The following is a 22149-nucleotide window of genomic DNA, read 5'->3' as shown; positions in this document are numbered from 1 at the left end:
AAGAACTGATGCTTTTGAACTGAGGTGTTGGAGGAGACTCTTGACAAGAGTCCCTTGGACTGCAAGGAGATCCAACCAGTCCATCCTAATGGAGATCAGTCCTGGGTGTTCATTGTTAGGACTGATTTTGAAGCTGCAACTCCAATACTTTGGACACCTGATGCAACGAGCTGACTCATTTGAAAAGACCCTGATGCTGGTAAAGATTGAGGGCAGGAGGAGAAGGGGATGACAGAGGATGAGATGGTTGGATGGCATCACCGATTCAGTGGACATAGGTTTGGGTGGACTCCGGGAGTTGGTGATGGACAGGGAGGCGTGCTCTGCTGCATTTCACGGGATCGCAAAGAGTCGGACACGACTGAGCTACTGAAGTGAACTGTACATTTTTTTTTAGATTCCATATATAAGCAATATCATGTACTATTTGTTTTTCTCTGTCTGACTTACTTCATTCAGTATGATGATACCTAGTTCCATCCATGTTGTTGCAAATACCATTATTTTGTTCTTTTTATGGCTGAGTCATATTCCATTGTATACATGTACCACATCATCTTTATCCTTTTCTCTCTCAATAGACATTTAGGCTGCTTCCATTTCCTGGTTATTGTAAATAGTGTTGAAATGAACACTAAGGTTCATGTATCTTTTCAAGTTATGGTTTTCCCCAGGTATATGCCCAGTAGTGGAATTGCAGGATCATATGGTATGTCTATTTTTAGTTTAAGGAACCTCCATCCTGTTCTCCATAATGGTTGTACCGATTTACATTCTCAGCAACAGTGTAAGAGGTTCCCTTTTCTCCACATTGCGTCTCCAGCATTTACCATTTGTAGACTCTTTGATGATGGCCATTCTGACCGGTGTGAGGTGATATCTCATTGTTGTTTTGATTTGCATTTCTCTAATAATTAGTGATGCTGAGCATCTTTTCATGTGCTTTTTGTCCATCTATATGACTTCTTTGGAGAAATGTCTATTTAAATCTTCCACTTATTTTTTTGATTGCGTTGTTGTTTTTTGATATTGAGCTACATGAGCAGTTTGTAAATTTTAGAGATTAATCTTTTGTTGATTGCTTTGTTTGCAAATGTTTTCTCCCATTCTGTGGGTGGTCTTTTCATTTTTGATAGACTGCTTGCTTTGGGACATATCCTATCTCTATTTTCTAGCTTTGTCACCTTGGGCAAATTGCTTAACCTTTTTATACCTCGGGTTTATCATCTATAAATATTCAACCAACACTGACTCTGAGACTGTTCAACTGTATGTGAACCAGTGATATGTGAGACTCTGGGTTATAATTGTGATGGGATCAAGTCTTTGCTTTTGGGAAGTTCCCCTTCTGTTGGTGAGATGCACAAGCAAATAGGTAGCCATTATAATCAATAATAAGACTCCTGTGGGGGAAATTCAGAGCGGTGTGGAAGCATATCCCTATTCGGTTGTAAAGGCTGCCCTTTGTTCACGAAGAGTTCTGTCAAGTTATAGGCAGAGAGAGAGACCGGGCACCCTCAGTTATATTCAAAGGAGAATCGGCAGGATGGTGAAGGGTTGCCGAACTGGATGACATGAACAGCAAGGACATGAAGGAAGGAAACTTGTTGAACCTGAGAAAGATAAGATTCTGGACACATAAGGGCAGATTTTCATTATCCGAAGGGCCTTCATCTGAAAGTTTCCTGGTTTGGGCCCTATTCCCCATGCTCACATATGGCGGTTCCTGGGACACTGATCTCACCACAGCCCTCCCTCTGTTCTGTGCGCCCATCCCACACTGTTGCCTGTCGGCCTTTCTGGCTCCTCACTCACCCTGCCCTGGCCACACAGGCACCTGTTGCTCCTTATGCACTCCAGGAGCGTTTCCTCCTTAGGATCTCGGTGTTTGCAGGAACCGCCCTCTCCCCAGCTACCTGCCGGCACACTTACCTCTTTTGGAACTTGCTCAACCCTGCAGGTCTCCTTGTTGCCCTCATCTGGTTTTTCCTCTGTAAAGCACGTCTCTTCCAACCCAGACCAGATATTTCCCATAACTCTATTGTCTGTCTTTCCCAACTGGAATGTAGTTCCATGAGGGCAAAGATATGTGTAATTTATTTAATGCTGGGTCGCAGAGCCAATGGCAGTACCTGTCGGTGGAAGATGCTCAGGTCACATTTGTTAGATGAAAACACATGAGAATGGATGCTCTGACAGAGCTTTTGAAAGGCTAACTGAGAGCTTTGGGATAAAGCGAGAACACTATCATTGGAAGACTTCAAACTTAGGCTGGACAAACCTTGGCAGTGACCTTGTAGAGAGTATTGAGAATTAAGTGGTAATTAAGTATTTTGTTCTTTTGAAGCACTCACTGTCTAGTTTCTAATTAGATGAAGGATAACTAGTAATATATTTTATTAATAAAAGAGCAATGCTCTTCCTGTCCAGATCTAAGATTGTGCTGCTAACAGAAAGATACCTAATTGCTTTTCCGGTTGGATTTAAAAATAGTTAGCAGTGATTAAATGTTTATAATTTATTTTAATACATGTCCATTATTAAATTATGTTTAATAATTAAATAATTTCACTAATAAAATTTTTTTAATAATTAAAAAATTAAGTGGTGCTGGCTTATTTCAGGTAGCTCATACCATCTTAAACCCAATCTTTTGGGCCACATGATCCTAACACAGGCATTACTTACCCCCAGTGGTATTTTACTTTAAGTGCATGACCCAGTCTTAAATAGGCATCTTGAAATCCAGAGATATAAATTACACTGGCAAAATAATTACAAATATATCAATCTGTGTTGTGTGTTCTGAATAGCCATTCTTTTACATATTTGGTTTTCTTAATGGACAGGCAACATTCAATTTTAAAAGCATATTACATTGTTAGGAAGATAGGTCATTTACTCAAATTTTTTTCTTAGTTTCAAATTACTTAAATTTTCTTCTTTTCCTATACTTGCAATGGTCCTAAATCTCTGGCGCCTTATCTTATACACTTATAGAGATACCAAGTCTTAAGCATTTTGAGTTCCTCCCAATTGAAAAGCTTGAGCATTTTCCTACACCAAATGACAATAAAGTCTGTAGTTGGTTTCCTAGGGCGTGGCTCATATACTGTATTTACTATGGGCACCTTACCCGCATATCTGACCTGTAAACCTGTATGAGACCTCTTGTGTGCAAAGACAAAAAGTATAGGATTTTGGAATTTTCAAGAGTTTTACACTATGTGTAACTTATTGTTGTTGGCGGTGTGTGTATGTGTACGTGCAAGTGTTTTAATCCCATTCTAATGAGTTGAATGTTTGAAGCATCGTAATTGGCAATATAAGCTCTAAATTAGTTAGCCTTTGAAACACTAATCAGAAGCCCACAGATTAGTAGTTCTGTTGGAAGGATTCAATTTTCTTTGATCAACACCAGAGAGTCTGTTAATTAGTACAATTGATGTTAGGCGTGATGTTTAAATTGGTGAAATGACCGGGTCCAAGATACATAGTCTAGATGGCTTACAAGGCCTTCTAATCTACTGATACAATTGCTTCACTTTGAGATAAAGCCCTGTCCTCGGGATTCCATCCAGGTCTGCGTGTAGCTTCCAGTGCGGGATTCCATCACCTCCTCTCTACTGGAGGGACAGCTGAATCCTGCCGCTAGAGTACTGTGCATGTGTCTCAAGACAGCCTTTCATCAAATGCATGAGCCAGAGTATAGAAAAGATAAGAGAGCGGAGATGTTATCAAGCTTGCCCAATTTGTTATATGACTCTGGCTTGTTGTTGTTTAGTCTCTAAGTCACGTCCAGCTTTTTGCAGTCCCATGGACTGCAGCATACCAGGCTTGCCTGTCCTTCACTGTCTCCCAGAGTTTGCTCAAACTCACGTTCATTGAGTCAGTGATGCCATCCAAACATCTCATGCTCTGTCACCCCCTTCTCCTCCTGCCCTCAATCTTTCCCAGCATCAGGGTCTTTTCCAATGAGTCAGCTCTTCGCATGAGGTGGCCAAAGTGTTGGAGCTTCAGTTTCAGCATCAGTCCTTTCAATGAATATTCAGGGTTGATTTCCTTTTTAGTTGGCTGGTTTGATCTCCTTGCTGTTCAACAGATTCTCAAAAGTCTTTTCCAACTCTGGTTACTGCTAACTTAGTAAACATTTAAATACCCGATCGAATTTGCTCAGAGACTAGCTTTTGTGTGAATATGCCAGTTGGTAGAAAAACTGTCAGGGAGTATGCCCCTCACTGCAGACTCCAACCAGGGAAGTCACTCATGTCTAATTGTTAATTGTCAACAACCACATTGGCTAATGCCAATGAAGGTATGCCCTTCATGGTTATGGAGAATTTCAAGATGTTAAAAGTCCCATAAAAGTAAGTATATGATAAATTTACAAATATTTCCCAAGAAATAAGTAAAACAACAAATCATATGATTTATACTATATCAAGTGAACTAAGAATTTTCTAAATCTGCTACACTAATAGCTTGTATCCAAGTAGAAATGATCCTACAAACGAATTATGTCCTTTAAAATGGGAGAGAGATTTTTTTCTCTCTGTTAATAGACCTACTCTTACAGAAAGCCCAAGAAATTAGGATCGTGTGGATGTTCAGAAAAGTTGCAAGGTGAGGAAGGAGATAGAGGTTCTTTAAATAACTGAATACATTATGGAGAGAGGAGAAAATAAAATTAGCTAAGGGGAATGTATATAGTTTGGACATTTTAAACAATGACCTAGGGTGGGGTTAACTTAGCGATGACCAGAGGTGAACAGTGGAGAGGAGCAAGGGAGTAGTATGACCTGGGTGATTTATCTGACGGGGAAAGAAGAGGGGAGGTTGTGGCAGAAGAAAATCTTTCTAGGGAGTAGGTTTCCACACTCATCACTGGGGCACGGTTAGCTGGAAGCAAATGTTCACTTTATAGCAGTGACGACTGAGTCGTTGAGCTGTGGCATGGCAGTGCGTGCAGTGGTCCTATCTCCTTTCCATTGCTTGGGTTTGTAAGTCAGAGACTTTTAGTATTCCTAGAGCAAAACTTATTCTCTGCTTTCAAAACATCAAGTTTAAACCTGGGGGTCCTAACTTTTAGGCTTAATACTCATTTAAAATAGGTTCTACTTGTGACCTAATTTGCAATTAAATACAGTCAAATTTCAGTAATATTTCTGAGACAGCCACTAAGCAATGCAAAGCAAAACAAAAACAACAAAGCTATTGACGTACAGCTAATTTATAAACCGATGTTAGTCCTTGTTTCCAAAAATAATATCTGAAGACAGAAATAAGGAACTGACAGCATTTAGAGCAATTAGGTACAATTAAGTACTGTAACAGACACAGTCCAAGGCATGATGTAAATGCCGATTCCTTCATTTTAAATTCTCTAACAAGGAAAGGAGGGTGTCAGAGGATGAGATGGCTGGACAGCATCACTGATGCAATGAATATGAACTTGGGCAAACTCCAGGAGATGATGAGGGACAGAGAGGCCTGGCATGCTGCAGTCCATGGGGTCACAAAGAGTCGGACATGACTGGATGACTGAACAACAACAGCAATGAGGATATTATTTTTTTCTCCAATATAAAAACAAAAATCAGATATGGAACATAGAAAGCAACACATACGGATGAATGGAAGTTCTTGAATCTAGCACCCAGAGTCTGTGCCATGAAGACATGCTGTTCTTCACTGCATTAAGTTCTTAACTTCATCACCAGACAGGCATTACATCCAAAGGAAGAAAGGGTCTATCACACTTAACCTCAGAAGGCCCGAAAATCAGTCACTTTTTAGCTTTGGCAAGTGAACAGTGAGTGGGGTGGCAGTTGTTGATTGCTGTCTTTGTCATTGTTGCCAAATCCCACGGCCAGACTGAAGCTCCATTCTAAAGGACCCACGTGTCCAATTGAAACAGAGGATGACCTTGTCATAGGCAAGGCTGGGAGGAAGTTCTGTGCCTGCCGAATGAGCAACGGATAGTTCCAGTCATGGTTGATGTCAAAAGCTCTATGAAACCAGGGGATGTCATGCCAACCCTGGTGCTCACATGGGGAACTCATTAACGCACCAATGGTTCTGGGCTTTTTTTTTTTTTTTTTTTCATGAAAGAAAGTGCTAAAATTCAAAACAAATGGTCAAGTGCATTTTGTATTTATATCAGTCTAGTTTTTACTTGAGCATAAATGAAATCTTTCCACTATGCTAATGGAAACCAGTTTTGATTTTCTGTTTGTCTCTGGGTTTGCTTCCTAGAAAAGAAAAAAAAAAAAGGTTCATTCTCTGTCATCAAGGGTAGTGATTATAGGAAATCAAATCTGAAAGTTAATAATAGCAATTCATTGCTATAAGTATGTATTGAATGGTGTCCATTCTTTCAACAAAGATGTCTTAAGCATCTATTCTATGCAAATCCCTCAGAGGATACAAATATGAATAAGACATAGAGTGTGCCTTCAAGAATTCCAGACTTTAGAAAAGAAGATAAAGAAATTCACATCAATAGCTCTAACAGTGGGTAGAAATGATATCTGCATTATAAAGGAAGCACAAATAAAATGCTAGTGTTTGCAGTGTACTTGGAATTTAAAAAGCAGTGTGTGGGCTTTGGGATCTAAAACACCTGTGTTAGTCTCTTGCCTTGGTCATTTATTGTGACATTGGGTATATTGTTGTTCAGTTGTTAAGTCATGTCTGACTCTTTGAGACCCTGTGGACTGCAGCATGCCAGGCTTCCCTGTCCTTCACCATCTGCTGGAGTTTGCTAAAACTCATGTCCATTGAGTCAGTGATGCTATCCAACCATCTCATCCTCTGCTGCCCCCTTCTCCTCCTGCCCTCAAACTTTCCCAACATCAGAGTCTTTTTCCAATGAGTCATCTCTTCCCATCAGGTGGCCAAAGTACTGGAGCTTCAGCTTCAGCTTCAGTCCTTCCAGTGAATATTCAGGGTTGATTTCCTTTAGGATTGACAGGTTTGATCTCCTTCAGTGTAATCATGCTGCATCTGAATCCCCTATTTGTATTTAATAAAATGGTCTAGCAACACTTGCCTCAACAATGAGTTGAGGTTTAACTCAGGGTTCAAGTGCATAATGTATGTAAATTGCTTACACAGAACTAGGCAGAGATTGGTATTATAAAAGATAAAGAGGTTATTTCATGCTGAGACCATTAGGAAACATTTTATCTGAGTCTTAGAAGCTGGATAGAAAGAATTACATCATCAAAAAAGCTGGGGTGGAAGGACACTTGGCCCATTCAGGGAACAAAATGTTGCTCAGTTTTTCAGGAGTACCTTGGTGGCAAGGAATTCTGTTTACCCAGCAGTGGAGAGGATCTGAATGGGTTTGTTGGTTGAGCTTGGAGTACAGGTATATAGTAATGACCCTAAGCAAGGGGAAAGATTGGGAAATGGTCCAAAAGTTGGATTACCCGGCTTATTTCCCTCTGCATAGCAACCTGGAGCTAGTTCTCTAAGCAGATTTGCTGTCCTGGGCTGCCACTATCTGTCTTTCTTCCTCCTAGGACAAAAATCCTTTGTGAAAAGCAAATATTTATTTCGATGGAACCCTGGATGAAGAGGGAATATTTTGGGATCTAGGTCTCAGCTAAAAAGAGGCCAGCACCTTGCCAGCTCATCTGTGTCTCAGTGTTAAATATTTCAGAGACACCAGACACCGGGCAGCATTATTTACAGACCATTATCAGTAGCAGCCAGAAGAAATTAGAGGAGGCTTAGCAGGCTGAGGTGTTTTGTTTATGACTAGTCATTAAACAAATTATAATTGCTTAAAAACTTTCTATACCTTTTGCAGTTTTTAGATACACCAGTGCTGCTTTGCCATAAACAAATATTAATAATACTAAGATGGGTTAAATGGCACATGGATATTTATTATGTGCAGATACTGTTATTATTATTTATAACACAGTTGATTCTCATTCAAAGCAATGGCTTCTATTGGCATGGAATTCATATGCTTGGCTATTCCATGAATTTCTGGATTTCAAATGCTGTTTTCAGTTGTCTTGACAAGTTCTTTCGGTAAAGTGACCTGACCTTTTTGTCGGGTAGATAGTTATCATGCATCTCTGGGGGTATAGTTGTCAAAACTGATTTGTTGGGTTGTAATATGAAGAATTGCCTGGTAACGTGGTTTTCTAAGTTGCAGAAATGGGTCCGAGGTTCTCCAAATGTTTTAACTAGTTCGGTGCTGGCTTCGCCACTTGCCAAGCATTGAACTTAGAGCTAATGGAGTGGACCCACTGGCTGTCTGTCTATTTCATCCCTTCTCTCTTCTTCCCTCTTATAAGCACCTAACTTTTGTTCACATATACACCTCTCGTAATCACATTCAGAAGAAACTGGAGCCATCCCCAGCTCTAGGAATGGTCCTTATTACTTTTAGCATTCTAGCACATGACATTCCTTAGGAACAGTTATTGACTCAGGAGTTATATGACCTAAGTTGTCCCCGTCAGCTTGAGGGGAAAAACAGAAAAGAGAAGGGTTGTCTCTCATGTTGAGAAACAAGGAAACATGTTGCTCCAATTGTCACTGACGCATGAGGTGGACATCAGGTGGTACAGGTACAGGACAGAGCTGCCACTGAGGACAGAGAAAACAGGTCCTTGTATGACACCCGGAGGACTTCCAGCCACTGTACAGCAGCGATGCACTTCCTTGTTGATCGGGGGTTTCTGATACTTGTGGCCAAAGCATTTTAGTGTATGGTTAAGTGTCCTGGAAACTAAGTTCACTCATTTCTAAGCATTCACCTCACAGGCCTTTTGTGAGGACTATTTGAGAATAAGTGCTCAATTAATTTAGCAAGGACTCTTTTGTGTCCCCTTAGTAGATAGTATTGTTCTGGGCCCAAATAATAAATCCTTCTTCACATTTGTTGATTCACAGTTTATGTGAAACCTGCTCCACTTGCCAACTGCTCACTTGGCTTTGTTTTGATTTTATGTTTGTTTCTACATTTGCTTCAATAAACGGTGATGTTTACAACTGGCTTTTAGAAATTAACACTCCTCCTACTTCCCAAGACTCTCTCTTTTGTCCTTTTTCCAATCTTTAAAATGAGATAGAAACTCAGAAAAGAGGTTGATTTGTCCAGAGTCTAGTGAAAGAGCTAGTCTGACGAGAAGAAGATAATTTTTACATTTTGTTTCTTATCGTGAGAATATTTTTATTTAGATTCACTATTAGCAGCAGAGTTAAAGTTAGAATCCAGCTCACACCCCTCCCCCTGTTTTTTGGTCCATTTTTATTTTCTTGTTTGTTTCCCTACCTTATGGATTCTTCAAATAAGTCAATGCTGTCAGGATAGTTCTAAGAATAAGCTACTGTTGTTAGTTTTATTAATTTGCAGAATGTACAATTTGTTAGCTTGCATTTGTTAATCTGCCATTATAATTCTCTCCTGTACATATCATCTTTCTTGTATTAGCATTTGTTTACTAACCCGCATCTGGGGCTAACTGTGGGTGTGTAATTGAAATGATGTTGCTAGTCTTTGCTGGTGTAGGCCACAGGAACCCAGGTGGCACAGTCCTGGGTAATGTGTTTAATTGCCTTGTTAACTGATTAACAAGACCTTTCATTAAGTTAGTTCCCTTTGTCACATGCTTACGACAATTGCTCTAGGCCAGTAGATTTCAAATTGCCATTACTCTAGGGAACTTTAGAGGTGCTTTGGGGAGTCATAGACTAAAATGAAGAGGAAATCGAAGTTGTGGGATGCAAGCTGGTCTCTGATAGTAGTTATGAGGGGATTGGAAGATAAATTCTCTTTATCTTATTTATAAATTCTCTTTATCTTATTTATAAAAGATAAATTCTCTTTCTCATCCTAGGTATAACATCATTTTCAAAAGTCATCTTGGAGGTTGGTTAAAGGTCAGAAGGAGAGGAGTAGGAGGAAAACGAGGATTCAGAGACATCTGGCTGAGTTCTGACTATAGGGGACAGCATCTAACCCTTATAGTTAATCAGTATTAATCGTGTGGCAGACATTGCACCGCTGCTGCTGCTAAGTCGCTTCAGTCGTGTCCGACCCTGTGTGACCTCATAGACGGCAGCCCACCAGGCTCCCGAGTCCCTGGGATTCTCCAGGTAAGAACACTGGAGTGGGTTGCCATTTCCTTCTCCAATGCATGAAAGTGAAAAGTGAAAGTGAAGTCGCTCAGTCGTGTCCGACTCTTAGCAACCCCATGGACTGCAGCCCACCAGGCTTCTCCGTCCATGGGATATTCCAGGCACTGTGTTCTAAACATGAGAGATGGAGTTTGTTGGCTTCTACTTTTTGTTCAGTTCAGTTCAGTCGCTCAGTCGTGTCTGACTCTCTGCGACCCCATGAATCGCAGCACGCCAGGACTCCCTGTCCATCACCATCTCCCGGAGTTCACTCAGACTCACGTCCATCGAGTCAGGGATGCCATCCAGCCATCTCATCCTCTGTTGTCCCCTTTTCCTCCTGCCCCCAATCCCTCCTAGTATCAGAGTCTTTTCCAATGAGTCAACTCTTCACATGAGGTGGCCAAAGTACTGGAGTTTCAGCTTTAGCATCATTCCTTCCAAAGAACACCCAGGGCTGATCTCCTTCAGAATGGACTGGTTGGATCTCCTTGCAGTCCAAGGGACTCTCAAGAGTCTTCTCCAACACCACAGTTCAAAAGCTACAATTCTTTGGCACTCAGCTTTCTTCACAGTCCAACTGTCACATCTATACATGACCACTGGAAAACCCATAGCCTTGACTAGACGGACCTTTGTTGGCAAAGTAAGGTCTCTGCTTCCAGTATGCTATCTAGGTTGGTCATAACTTTTCTTCCAAGGAGTAAGCGTCTTTTAATTTCATGGCTGCAATCACCATCTGCAGTGATTTTGGAGCCCAAAAAGTAAAGTCTGACACTGTTTCCCCATCTATTTCCCATGTAGTGATGGGACCAGATGCCATGATCTTAGTTTTCTGAATGTTGAGCTTTAAACCAACTTTTTCACTCTCCTCTTTCACTTTCATCAAGAGGCTTTTTAGTTTCTCTTCACTTTCTGCCATAAGGGTGGTGTCATCTGCATATCTGAGGTTATTGATATTTTTCCCGGCAATCTTGATTCCAGCTTGTGCTTCTTCCAGCCCAGTGTTTCTCATGATGTACTCTGCATATAAGTTAAATAAGCAGGGTGACAATATACAGCCTTGACGTACTCCTTTTCCTATTTGGAACCAGTCTGTTGTTCCATGTCCAGTTCGAACTGTTGCTTCCTGATCTGCATATAGGTTTCTTAAGAGGCAAGTCAGATGGTCTGGTATTCCCATCTCTTTCAGAATTTTCCACACTTTATTGTGATCCATACAGTCAAAGGCTTTGACATAGTCAATATAGCTGAGAAATTAATGGGAGCAGGGCCTGAAAAATTGCAAAATAGAATATAGATATCAGGCACTATAGAGGTTGACTTAAGTTGAGAAACAGCTTATCTGGAGACTAAATGCAGTTTCTCTTTTCATATCAGTCACAGAGCTGGTCACTTTGTGAACTAGCTCTTAAGCATCACTTCCATGTTGAAGGCTCCCATGGCCATTAATTCACAATTAAAAATAGACCCAGGGCTAGTCGTCCCAGTTTAGCCTCTGGCTTCGGAGTGGACCTGAGCAGATCCCTGAGCTCCACCAAGGGCGATGGAGTCAGCCAGAGGCAGCTGTCGCATGGCCTGCGCCTTCGGGGCCATAGAAAAAAAAAATAAAAAAAAATAAAAATAGACCCAGGTCCTAGTCCTTGGCATTGGCCCCATCCTCCTGCCTCTTCTCTGGACCAATCAGGCTTTGATCGTTAACTTTTCTCCTTCTTGTGGCTCAGCTGATAAAGAATCCTCCTGCAATGTGGAAGACCTGGGTTTGATCCCTGCATTGATCCCGTGGAGAAGGGAAAGGCTACACACTCCAGTATTTTGGCCTGGAGAGTTCCATGGACTGTATAATCCATGGGGTCCCATAGCGTAGGACACGACTGAGCGACTTTCACTTTCACTTTCCTGCCTTTTCTCCGGACCAGTCAAGCTTTGATCTTTAACTTTTCTCCTTCAGACCCCTGACCAACCAGCCATGTCATTTGCCTGCCCACATATCCATATATTTCCTTATATTGGGCCACATCTCTTCCAACACAAAGTGGATCGTCAGGTACATGTACTAAAGCTGTGCTCACATAGAACCTTAAGCTCCCCGCTGTTCCCAGGGGGCACCCTCAGTGTGTCTTCAGGTTAGAAGTAGCCCATTTTCAGCTTCAAACCACATACCAAGCCAGCCCACATTGAACCAAGCCTGGCTATTTTCTTCCACAGTCTGCTGGTCATATAGTATGAGCACCAGTGCAGGAGTGGTGGGCGACCTGAGGAGACGGACCGCCTCCTTAGAGAGACTACCAGAACCTCATGAATGTGTCTTCTTTGCTTGTCTTTCTCAAATGGTGTGCTCGTTGAGAGCAGAGACGGTGACTCTGAAAACCTAACCCCCAGAAGAGATCCTGACACACAGTGGGTCTTTAATAAATGCTTATTGAAATGAAGTTAATGATTAGTGGGTGACAGAGAGGATAAAGAGCCAAGTGTACACACTTAGTTCAAGGTGTCTTCCACCACATATTCAGGAATAATCTCCCAGGAAATTCTTAGTGAAAGGGCTGAGGGGCAAAAAGGGGGTGGATATAGTGGAAAGTGAAAACGTTAGTCCTCAGTCATATCCAACTCTTTGCAACCCAATGGACTGTGGCTCCTTTGTCCATTGAATTCTCCAGGCAAGAATACTGGAGTGGGTTGCCATTCCCTTCTCCAGGGGATCTTCCTACTCAGGGATCAAACCTGGGTTTCCTCCATTGCAGGCAGATTTTTTATCATCTTAACCACAGGGAAATCTAGATACAGTAGGGGCAGGGGTGTTTCTCTGTGAGGCCTTGGTGATCATCCTAATTGATCAAATGACCTGGTTTTAACTCTGCAGCTCCTATTTCTCTCAATAATAGCTCAAATAAATGCACAGAATGACCGTAACTTCTGCTTTTTAAAGCTCTCTTTGGAACCTGATCTGTGAGAGGCTTCAAGCCCCAAAAGAACCCAAGCCAGGCCTTCCTCCTTTTCATTTTCTGTTTACTTCTTCCCTCTTTTTAAAATTTCTTCCCTTGTGAAGTATTGCTGAGAACACAAAGACTGAACAAGTTGTTACATAATTACATTAAATGCTCTTAATGTCTGCAATAGAGATTATTTGATAGTGCATAGTGAGAGGCACTAGGATTAGAGGAGTCCTCCCCAGGGAGACTTGAAGGTTAAGAAGACTTTATTAGAAGCGCAGCCACACCCTGCAGTAGGAAAGGAGTGTGGCATTTTTGAGAAAGTGCTTTAAAATAGCTGGAGTCTAGAGATGGAGGAGGAAAGATAGTGAAAGTTGTGTCTGACTCTTTGCAACCCCACAGACTGTAGCCCACCAGCCTCCTCCATCCATGGGATTTTCCAGGCAAGAATACTGGAGTGGGATCTTCCTGACCCACGGATCAAACCTGAGATGGAGGAGGAGATGTACCCAGTTACAATGGCGAGTTAGGTTGATGTCAGATCATGAAGGGCTGTTGCAAGCTGTGCGAATTTTTATCTTTGTTCTTAAGAGTGTTGAAGAGACATGAAAGTATTTTAAGGAAGAAGTTACATTTTTTAAATGTCAGATTTAGAAGTTTTTATCCTTGTAACTAGTCAGGGGAACAGACTGGAGGGAGGCTAGAGAAACTGTGGGGGGGTCAAGTTAGGCGGCTGTTGTTACAGGAACAAGATGGCTTGGATTAAGTTGGTGGCATGGGAGAAGTGGAGTGATTTGAGAGAAATAGATTCAACCTGCTAATTAATTGGAGGTAAGGCCCAGGGAGAAGGAGATGCCAGGTTTAAGTTCCAGTTTTCTGGCTTGAGTAGTTGGATGATGGTGCCAGCTACTGAGCTCAGAATGTAAGGAAAAGGAGCAGATAGAAGGACCAAAACATGATATTCTGTGTCTTGCTCATATTTACCTGTTCCAAGGTTTGACGCATAGACAGATCTTCTTGGAGGTCATCGTTAAACCCACTACAGTTTCCCTAGAGAATTCCTAACTATCTTTCAACACCCACTCAAAAGTCTTCCTGCAGTGAAACCTCTGGACCTCATCAGACCACGAAGCCACAGAGCCTTCTCCCATCATTGGTGCCAGTGCTGTTCTTGTAGAGTTGTCTGTTACAGCACTTGCCATATTTGACTGCAATTTTTGTTTTTCTGTCAGTCTCCCTATAGGCTTTGAGCTCCATGAGAGCAGAACCTCATCTTTTTTTTTCTCCGTGGTCCCAAACCAGCCATTGCATATGCTCAGTTAGTACTGAATCAGATGATAAGAGAGGGGGTGGTGGGCATTGGTGTCTAGAAGCTATGCTCTCAGGCAAGAGTTAAATCTCTTGTGTAGAAACCTCACTGGGGATGAGTCATATTTATACTGTCTTTTTGTACTCAGTACCTGAATTTGTCATTGTAGTCAGACAATCAGAGGTTTGAGAAGAGGTCTCCCTGGAATCCTCAGTGATTAACAAAAAAGCATTAGTTCATCTTCAGTCACTGTATTGCCTGGAGGAAGTCATTCATTATCATCTCAGTTTTTCTATTTAAAAAATGAAGAGAAAAAAAAAATTTTTTTTTAAACTTAGCTCTTTGTATCCTAAGAGCTTTATTAAACAGTCTTGACTACCTACTATATCACACAGCCAGGAAGTGACAAAGCCAGACCTTGAATCCAAAGCTATCTGATTCCAGCCACTAAACTGTATGGACTATTTTCACTCATGGTCTAGCAAACATAACAATGAAGACATCTAGTGGATGAGATAGTTGAAATGCAGCTCAAGAAGAGCAAGTAGAGACCACCAGCAGAGTCATAGACTCACATAATACAGAGTATGCTGAAGGAACAATGAGTTAAAAAAAAAAAAAAAGAAAAGAAAATCATCAGGAAATGTTCTATCCAATCAACCCTTGAATTTGGCATTTCACGTTTGTGTCTAACAGATTTGCCTGGATTCTATTTTCGAGTACCCTGGGAACACTGGGGCTTCTTGCCTTGAAGGGCATTACAATGATTTCTGGTTATGTTATTTGTTTCTCACTGTTCAGGTATGATCTGGCCCTGTGCTTCTGTGGAATTATAGCATCACATCTGATTACAGGAAGGTAAGTTCTCAGTCAGGCACTGTGTACAATGAGCTCAATTTGTTTTTATTCAATAATTATTGCTTTTGATTTTTATAAGCTCAATTGTCAGACGCGACTGAGTGAGCACACACGCACCATGGCAGGAGCAGGTGATGGTACGGCAGGGCAGCAAAGGGAGGGGAGGCTATATGGGTGTATGATTTGCCTTGAAATTTGCTTTGCTTTCTGAGTTTAGGTGTCTAGTCAGTCTAAATTTCAGGGCATAATTGATGGCACCCTGAGTAATAGGGAGATAATTTCTTAACACCAGCACAAAGGTATTAGCAAACAGGTAGGACAAAAATAAAGCAAAGGGGACCGAAAACAACCTCAGACTATGTCTATTTTGGAAAATTCAAGTTGCTTTGTAAAACCCCTGATGCTATGCTATGCTAAGTCACTTCAGTCGTGTCCGACTTTGTGTGACCCCATGGACGGCAGCCACCAGGCTCCCCTGTCCCTGGGATTCTCCAGGCAAGAACACTGGAGTGGGTTGCCATTTCCTTCTCCAATGCATGAAAGTGAAAAGTGAAAGCGAAGTTGCTCAGTCGTGTCCGACTCTTAGTGACCCCATGGACTGCAGCCTACCAGGCTCCTCCATCCATGGGATTTTCCAGGCAAAAGTACTGGAGTGGGGTGCCATTGCCTTCTCCGAAACCCCTGATGATATACTTTCAATTTTAGGCTAGAATAACCTCCTAAAGGGCTTCCCTGATAGTTCAGTTGGTAAAGAATCCACCTGCAATGCAGGAGACCCCAGTTCAATTCCTGGGTCAGAAGGATCTGCTGGAGAAGGATTAGACTACCTACTCCAATATTCTTGGGCTTCCCTGATAGCTCAGTTGGTAAAGAATCTGCCTGCAATGCAGGAGACCCCAGTTCAATTCCTGGGTCAGAAAGATCTGCTGGAGAAGGATTAGACTACCCACTCCAATATTCTTGGGCTTCCCTGATAGCTCAGTTGGTAAAGAATCTGCCTGCAATGCAGGAGACCCTGGTTTGCTTCCTGGGTTGGGAAGATCCACTGGAGAAAGGATAGGCTACCCACTCCATTATACTTAGGCTTCCCTTGTGGCTCAGCTGGTAAAGAATCCACCTGCAATGCGGGAGACCTGGGTTCAATCCCTGGGTTGGAAGAATACCCTGGAGAAGGGAAATACCCACTCCAGTATTCTGACCTGGAGAATTCCTTGGGGTAGCAAAGAGTCAGAGATGACTGAGTGACTTTCACTTCACTCTCCTAAAAGTGAAAGCAATAAAAGTCAATAGAGTCATAGATTTTGAAAGGAAAAAATGTTTATTTATTGACTTCTCCAAAAATCATACAAGTATTTTGGAATGTGTTCTGAGATTGTCACTGTATATGACACTTTGAATACATTGTATTCAAATGTATGGGAAGGCATTTGAAAATATGTACAAATGCATCTAGAAAAAGGTGGGTCTCTGCTTCTGGGGAGTGTTTACAATGTGTTTTTTCTTGCACATTCTGATACTTTAAAATTGAGGTAGTATTAATAATATACATACATGGGCTTTCCTGGTGGCTCAGCGTTAAAGAATCCACCTGCAATGCAGGAGAAGCAGATTCAATCCCTGGGTCAGGAAGGTCCCCTGGAGGAGGGCATGGCAACCCACTCCAGTATTCTTGCCTAGGAAATCCCATGGACAGAGGAGCCTGGTGGGCTACACTCCATGGGGTCAGGAGAATGTATATTGGACAGTATCAACAGCAGATGTTTGTGAAAGCTGGAGCACTGGAATTGGAAACTGGATCTGTTTGATACAAAGAACGATGACCTTTCCATTATTCTGGGCTGCCCACAGTAACTGGATCCCCTAATATTAACTATCTACTCTAGAGTTGGACACTCCTGTAGCTATACCTCCTGATTATTTTTCCTTTCGTAGAATAACAAACACACCAAATCACCCGGACCAGGTTATGAATCTGCCCCCAGAAAATCCAGGTCAGTACCTTTGTAGGATGACACAGAGACATCACTTATAAACCTAGGTAGGTGAGTAAATATTGCCTATTTCTTTCTCAACGGTTAATGACTAACCAAGCAGCATCCCCAACCAAATGTTGGTGTGACACTCCCTGTCTTTCAGGATTCTCAGGGACTTAAGGGTACGCACAGGATCAGAAGAAATGAATGTATAGTGCAGACTTTTTTTTTTTTTTTTTAGTGCAGACTTTTTTATACTACACTGTAATTTTCATTTATTTATTTATTCACTCATTTATTCAGCTAGTATATATGGAGCACATATTATGAACCAGAAATGGCTCACATTTATTCAGATAAATTAACATCAAAGCAACATTATATAAAATCATACTATACAAAATTAATTTTAATATATACTTTTAATGACATAATATACTTTATAATGAGGCTTCCCTGGTGGCTCAGATGGTAAAGCATCTGCCTGTAATGTGGGAGACCCAGGTTCGATTCCTGGGTTGGGAAGATCCCCTGGAGAAGGAAATGGCAATCCACTCCAGCACTCTTGCCTGGAAGATCCCATGGATGGAGGAGCCTGATAGGCTACCTATTATGAACCAGAAATGGCTCACATTTATTCAGATAAATTAACATTAAGGCAACATTATATAAAATCATACTATATAAAAATTAATTTTAATATATACTTTTAATGACATAATACACTTTATAATAGTTATATAATATTTACCTATATACTTAACTTCTTATAAACAAGCATTGACTTTAAGCTCTATTTATCACTAATGCACAGGTGGCATGTACACACTTTATCACTAAATGTATTTTTATTATTATCTCCATCTTACAGACAAGGACACTGAGGTTCATGGACTGTAAGTCGATTTCCTGATCAAGCTATTATTGTTGACTAAATTCAGCCTTTTTTTTTTTTTTTTACTAAAGTTTGTCAGTCATTTCCTTATCTGAGGTCTATAAAGTTTAACACTGAACAAAACCCTAGAGCTGTCTCATTCTAAAACAGCCCTAAAAATGCCCTTCAGTCAAGAAGTGGCCGTCCAGTCTCCAAGTTCAGGCTGTTGTATAATTCTCCTTCTCTCTCCCTCATTTATTCTTTTCTTTCTTTTCCTCTTTCCTCTTACTCTAACTTCCTAGGTGGCACAGTGGTAAAGAAGCCACCTGCAAATACAGGAGACACAAGAGACAGGGGTTTGATCCCTGGGTCGGGAAGATCCCCTGGAGGAGTAAGTGTCGACCCTCTCCAGTATTCTTGCCTGAGAAATCCCATGGACAGAGGAGACTGGCAGGCTACCGTCCATAGCGTCTCAAAGAGTCAGACACGACTGAAGCAACTTCGCATGCACACACACTCTAGCAGGTTTGTTGATATTCAGAGTCCCCAGAAGTTCCAAGGCAGATTTTATTTCTGTTAATGAAGCAGTCTGGAGTTTGAAATGATTTAAAAGATAGCTGGCATCTTGCACAGAGAGTGTAAGAGGATAAAAACATCTGGGATGTGTCTATACGAAAAGGGAAAAACTCGGTTTTGATTTCAAGTTCACTGTGTTTAAGGAGGACAGTAGTTGTCAAACATCCACTTCCTGTCATTAGCTGTTGTTGCCCAGTGACATAATTCAGTGGCTACCATCAGGCACAAGTTAAGTTCCCAGAAGAGAATCAGTGGCTTGAATGACAACACTGTAGTTCAGGGGTTGGCAATTTTTTTTTTTCTGTAAAGGGTGAGATACAAAATATTTTGGTCTTTGTAGGCCATGCAGTTTCTCTCAACCCCTCAGCTCTGCTACTAGAGCTCAGAAGCAGTCACAGAGGGTGTGGGAAAGTGTCTTATTTCCGCAGAGAACGTCAGAGGAGGCCAACGTGCCAGGAACAGGGCTGTAGTGGGTGGTTTTTGATGGGTAACGCATCTGAAGAAGTACGCGTTACAGGATTACAGGAGATTTTAAAGGAGAGTTTGGGTAAGAAATGTTTACATTCTCTTCAAAGCAGTGGGAAGCTACCCAAGGTTTTTAAGCAGCTATGTGACATAATTGGGTTTGCATTTTAAAGTAGTTATCTGGTTGGCAGCAGGGAGAGTAGATTAGACTAGAGAAGGGTAGACTCTGAGGAGTCTTTGGAAGGCCTGTTAGTAGCTTGTCTAGACAGTGGTAGTGAAGATGGAGAAAAGCAGGTAAATTCAAGAAGAGGTAGGAAGCTAGATTTGATTGGACTTGGTGATGGATGGATTCATTGTAGGGGGTGAAGGAGGCCTCAGTGAGGGCAGGGCCAGGTTTCTGACTTGCAAACTAGATTGTGGGAGGCAGGGGATGCCATTCACTGAAAAAAGAGATTTAAGGTGGGGTTCGAATATGCTGATCAAGAAAAGTGGAAGGGCTTGCTTTTGCCACATTTGAGATACTAAGTGAGTGTGCTCCTGAGTCAGGTGTAAGTCTAGTATTCAGAGGTATATTCTATGCTAAAGATAGAAATTTGCCAGTCATTGGCATGTATTTGGTTAGGGAACCGAGATATTAATAGATGGAATTTCTTGGGGAAATAATATAGAGAGGAGAATATACACATTTGTTCTTCTCTAAACAGGGTACAAGGACCCCAGAGGAATATCCTCTGTGTCCAAAAATGCTCAAGAAAGGTAAGCAGATTTCTCATTGTAGGAACCACTCAAATTCCTACAGCAACAATTTCATTTGCATCTTTGGAGTGGGGAATCCTATGGGGCCGAACACAAAACTCACAGACATCAGGCAACCAAAAGAAGGTAATTAAACGATGTGTTTGAAGCTGTTGCCTTAGGCTAAAACCTCAGTTCCCCAGCCCAGGGTGTGAGAAATAACCAGCCAAGAAGTTGGATCACAATTATAGCTGCTTATTAAACAGCTATTCCTTTTCTTTCCTTTCCATGTATACAGTTATTGATTTAAAAGGGAGGGAAGAATGTCCTGCATGTGTGACACCTGCTTGGTGACTCCAAAAATAGAGTTAGTGCACTTTAGTAGATGAGAGAGGGGGAAATTGACTGAAACCCTGTGGTCTAGCAAATGGAATTGTAATCCAAATGCTTCACAAGTAGCAAACTGAAATGTAGGATCCCAGCGACAACATAGGAGGGCTTCCCTTTCTCCCCATTTGGGTCAGCGGTTTCTTTTTCCAGACTTTTTCATGGTGGCCATTCTATCTGTTCCCTAGTGATTGCTTGCTGTCGCTGTGAATTGAATTTCTCTACCAATAATCGACATTGAGCATCTTTCCCTGTGCTGCTTGTTTGAAATCTGTATGGAAGAAATTTATACCTGCAAATGCTCTTCTTGAAAGTCTGCCCGTTAATGAATTCTCTACTATGTGCCCCAGGATGTTTGTTGAGGGCAGGTGTCATTCACAACAGGAGAGGCCTTTTGAATGTGAAGTGCCCTTTGTTGTTGTTCAGTCGCTCAGTCGTGTCCAGCTCTGCAGCCCGATGGAGTGCAGCAGGCCATGCTTCCCTGTCCTTCATCATTTCCCTGGGTGTGCTCAAACTCATGTCCATTGAGTTGATGATGCCATCCAACCATCTGGTCTTCTGTTGTCCCCTTCTCCTCCTGCCTTCAATCTTTCCCAGCATCAGGGTCTTTTCTAATGAGTCAGCTTTTCGCATCAGGTGTCCAAAGTATTGGAGTTTCAGCTTCAGCATCAGTCTTTCCAAGGAATATTCAGGACTGATTTCCTTTCGGATTGACTGGTTTGATCTTGCAGTCCAAAGGACTCTCAAGAGTTTCCAACACAACAGTTCAAAAGCATCAGTTCTTCAGCATTCAGCATTTTTTATGGTCCAACTCTCACATCCATACATGGCTACTGGAAAAATCATAGCTTTGACTAGAAGGACCTTTGTAGGCAAAGTAATGTCTGCTTTTTAACATGCTATCTAGGTTTCTCATAGCTTTTCTTCCAAGGAGCGGCTTTTAATTTCATGGCTGCAGTCACTGTCTGCAGTGATTTTGGAGCCCAGGAGAATAAAGACTGTCACTGTTTCCATGAAGTGATGGGATCGGACGCCATGATCTTAATTTTTCAATGTTGAGTTTTAAGCCAACTTTTTCACTCTCTTCTTTCACTTTCATCAAGAGGCTCTTGAGTTCCTCTTTGTTTTCTGCCCCAGGGGTGGTGTCAACTGCATATCTGAACTTATTGATATTTCTCCCGGCAGTCTTGATTCCAGCTTGTGCTTCATTCAGCCCGGCATTGCACATGATGTATTCTGCATATAAGTTAAATAAGCAGAGTGACTGACAGTTAAATAAGCAGAAATGCCATTAGGCACTGGTTTTCATGGTGTAGTTATGCCAAGCAGCCACAAGGCAGCAGGATTTCCTCATGCCCCACCCAGCTTGCTAGGGTAAGCAGAGCCTTGGTGAAATTCCACCTTCTGGCTTGTAAAGGAGAGCCGAATGTGCCAGAACAAAACGCCAAGCCCTGGTGTCCCATTTCTCCCTCCCCCGTATTTTTTACCCCATTGGAGAAATCCCAAACCCTGCAGAAGCTCTGCTGAGGGTGCTGTGTTCCGTCTGAAGTTTGGGCAACTCTAAGGAAGGAAGCGGGAGGTGAGAGCCCCAGCACCAGGAGACCTGGGGACCAGCTGGCTCCTCCACCTTGGTTTAGTTGTAGGAGGTTCTGCATATTCTGGACACTGTTATCCAGTCCACAGAGGACCAGGCATTATAGGTCCAAGGGGATCTCACTTGCTTGCACATCCTTCAAAGCTTCTTCAGCCACATGATAGTCCAGACTTGGGAACCAAGCCTGTTCAGGCACTAGGAATGTGAACTAGCCTGGGACACTGAAGTTTGAAGGGAATATATTAGGCATTCCATTTTTTAAAGTCAATTATTAGGTACTATTGGAGTATAGTGGATTTATT

At 41.8% G+C, this 22149-nt stretch overlaps 1 long non-coding RNA gene and 1 other non-coding gene across 2 annotated transcripts; both read left to right on the top strand.

Annotated features, from left to right (window-relative positions):
- The first annotated feature begins 9624 nt into the window (after window positions 1–9624).
- Window positions 9625–21938, top strand: LOC139186878 (uncharacterized). The gene is made up of 4 exons (XR_011570552.1): window positions 9625–10122; window positions 15187–15243; window positions 17176–17234; window positions 18393–21938. It is a non-coding gene; the product is annotated as an uncharacterized lncRNA (long non-coding RNA).
- TRNAY-GUA (transfer RNA tyrosine (anticodon GUA)) lies at window positions 17670–17741 on the top strand. Its single transcript has one exon. It is a non-coding gene; the product is annotated as a tRNA-Tyr (tRNA).
- Window positions 21939–22149: the final 211 nt, after the last annotated feature.

The sequence above is a fragment of the Bos indicus genome, chromosome 14 (genome assembly GCF_029378745.1).
Source record: "Bos indicus isolate NIAB-ARS_2022 breed Sahiwal x Tharparkar chromosome 14, NIAB-ARS_B.indTharparkar_mat_pri_1.0, whole genome shotgun sequence".
NCBI classification, from domain to species: Eukaryota; Metazoa; Chordata; class Mammalia; order Artiodactyla; family Bovidae; genus Bos; species Bos indicus.
This window is presented reverse-complemented; position numbering and strand designations above follow the sequence as displayed.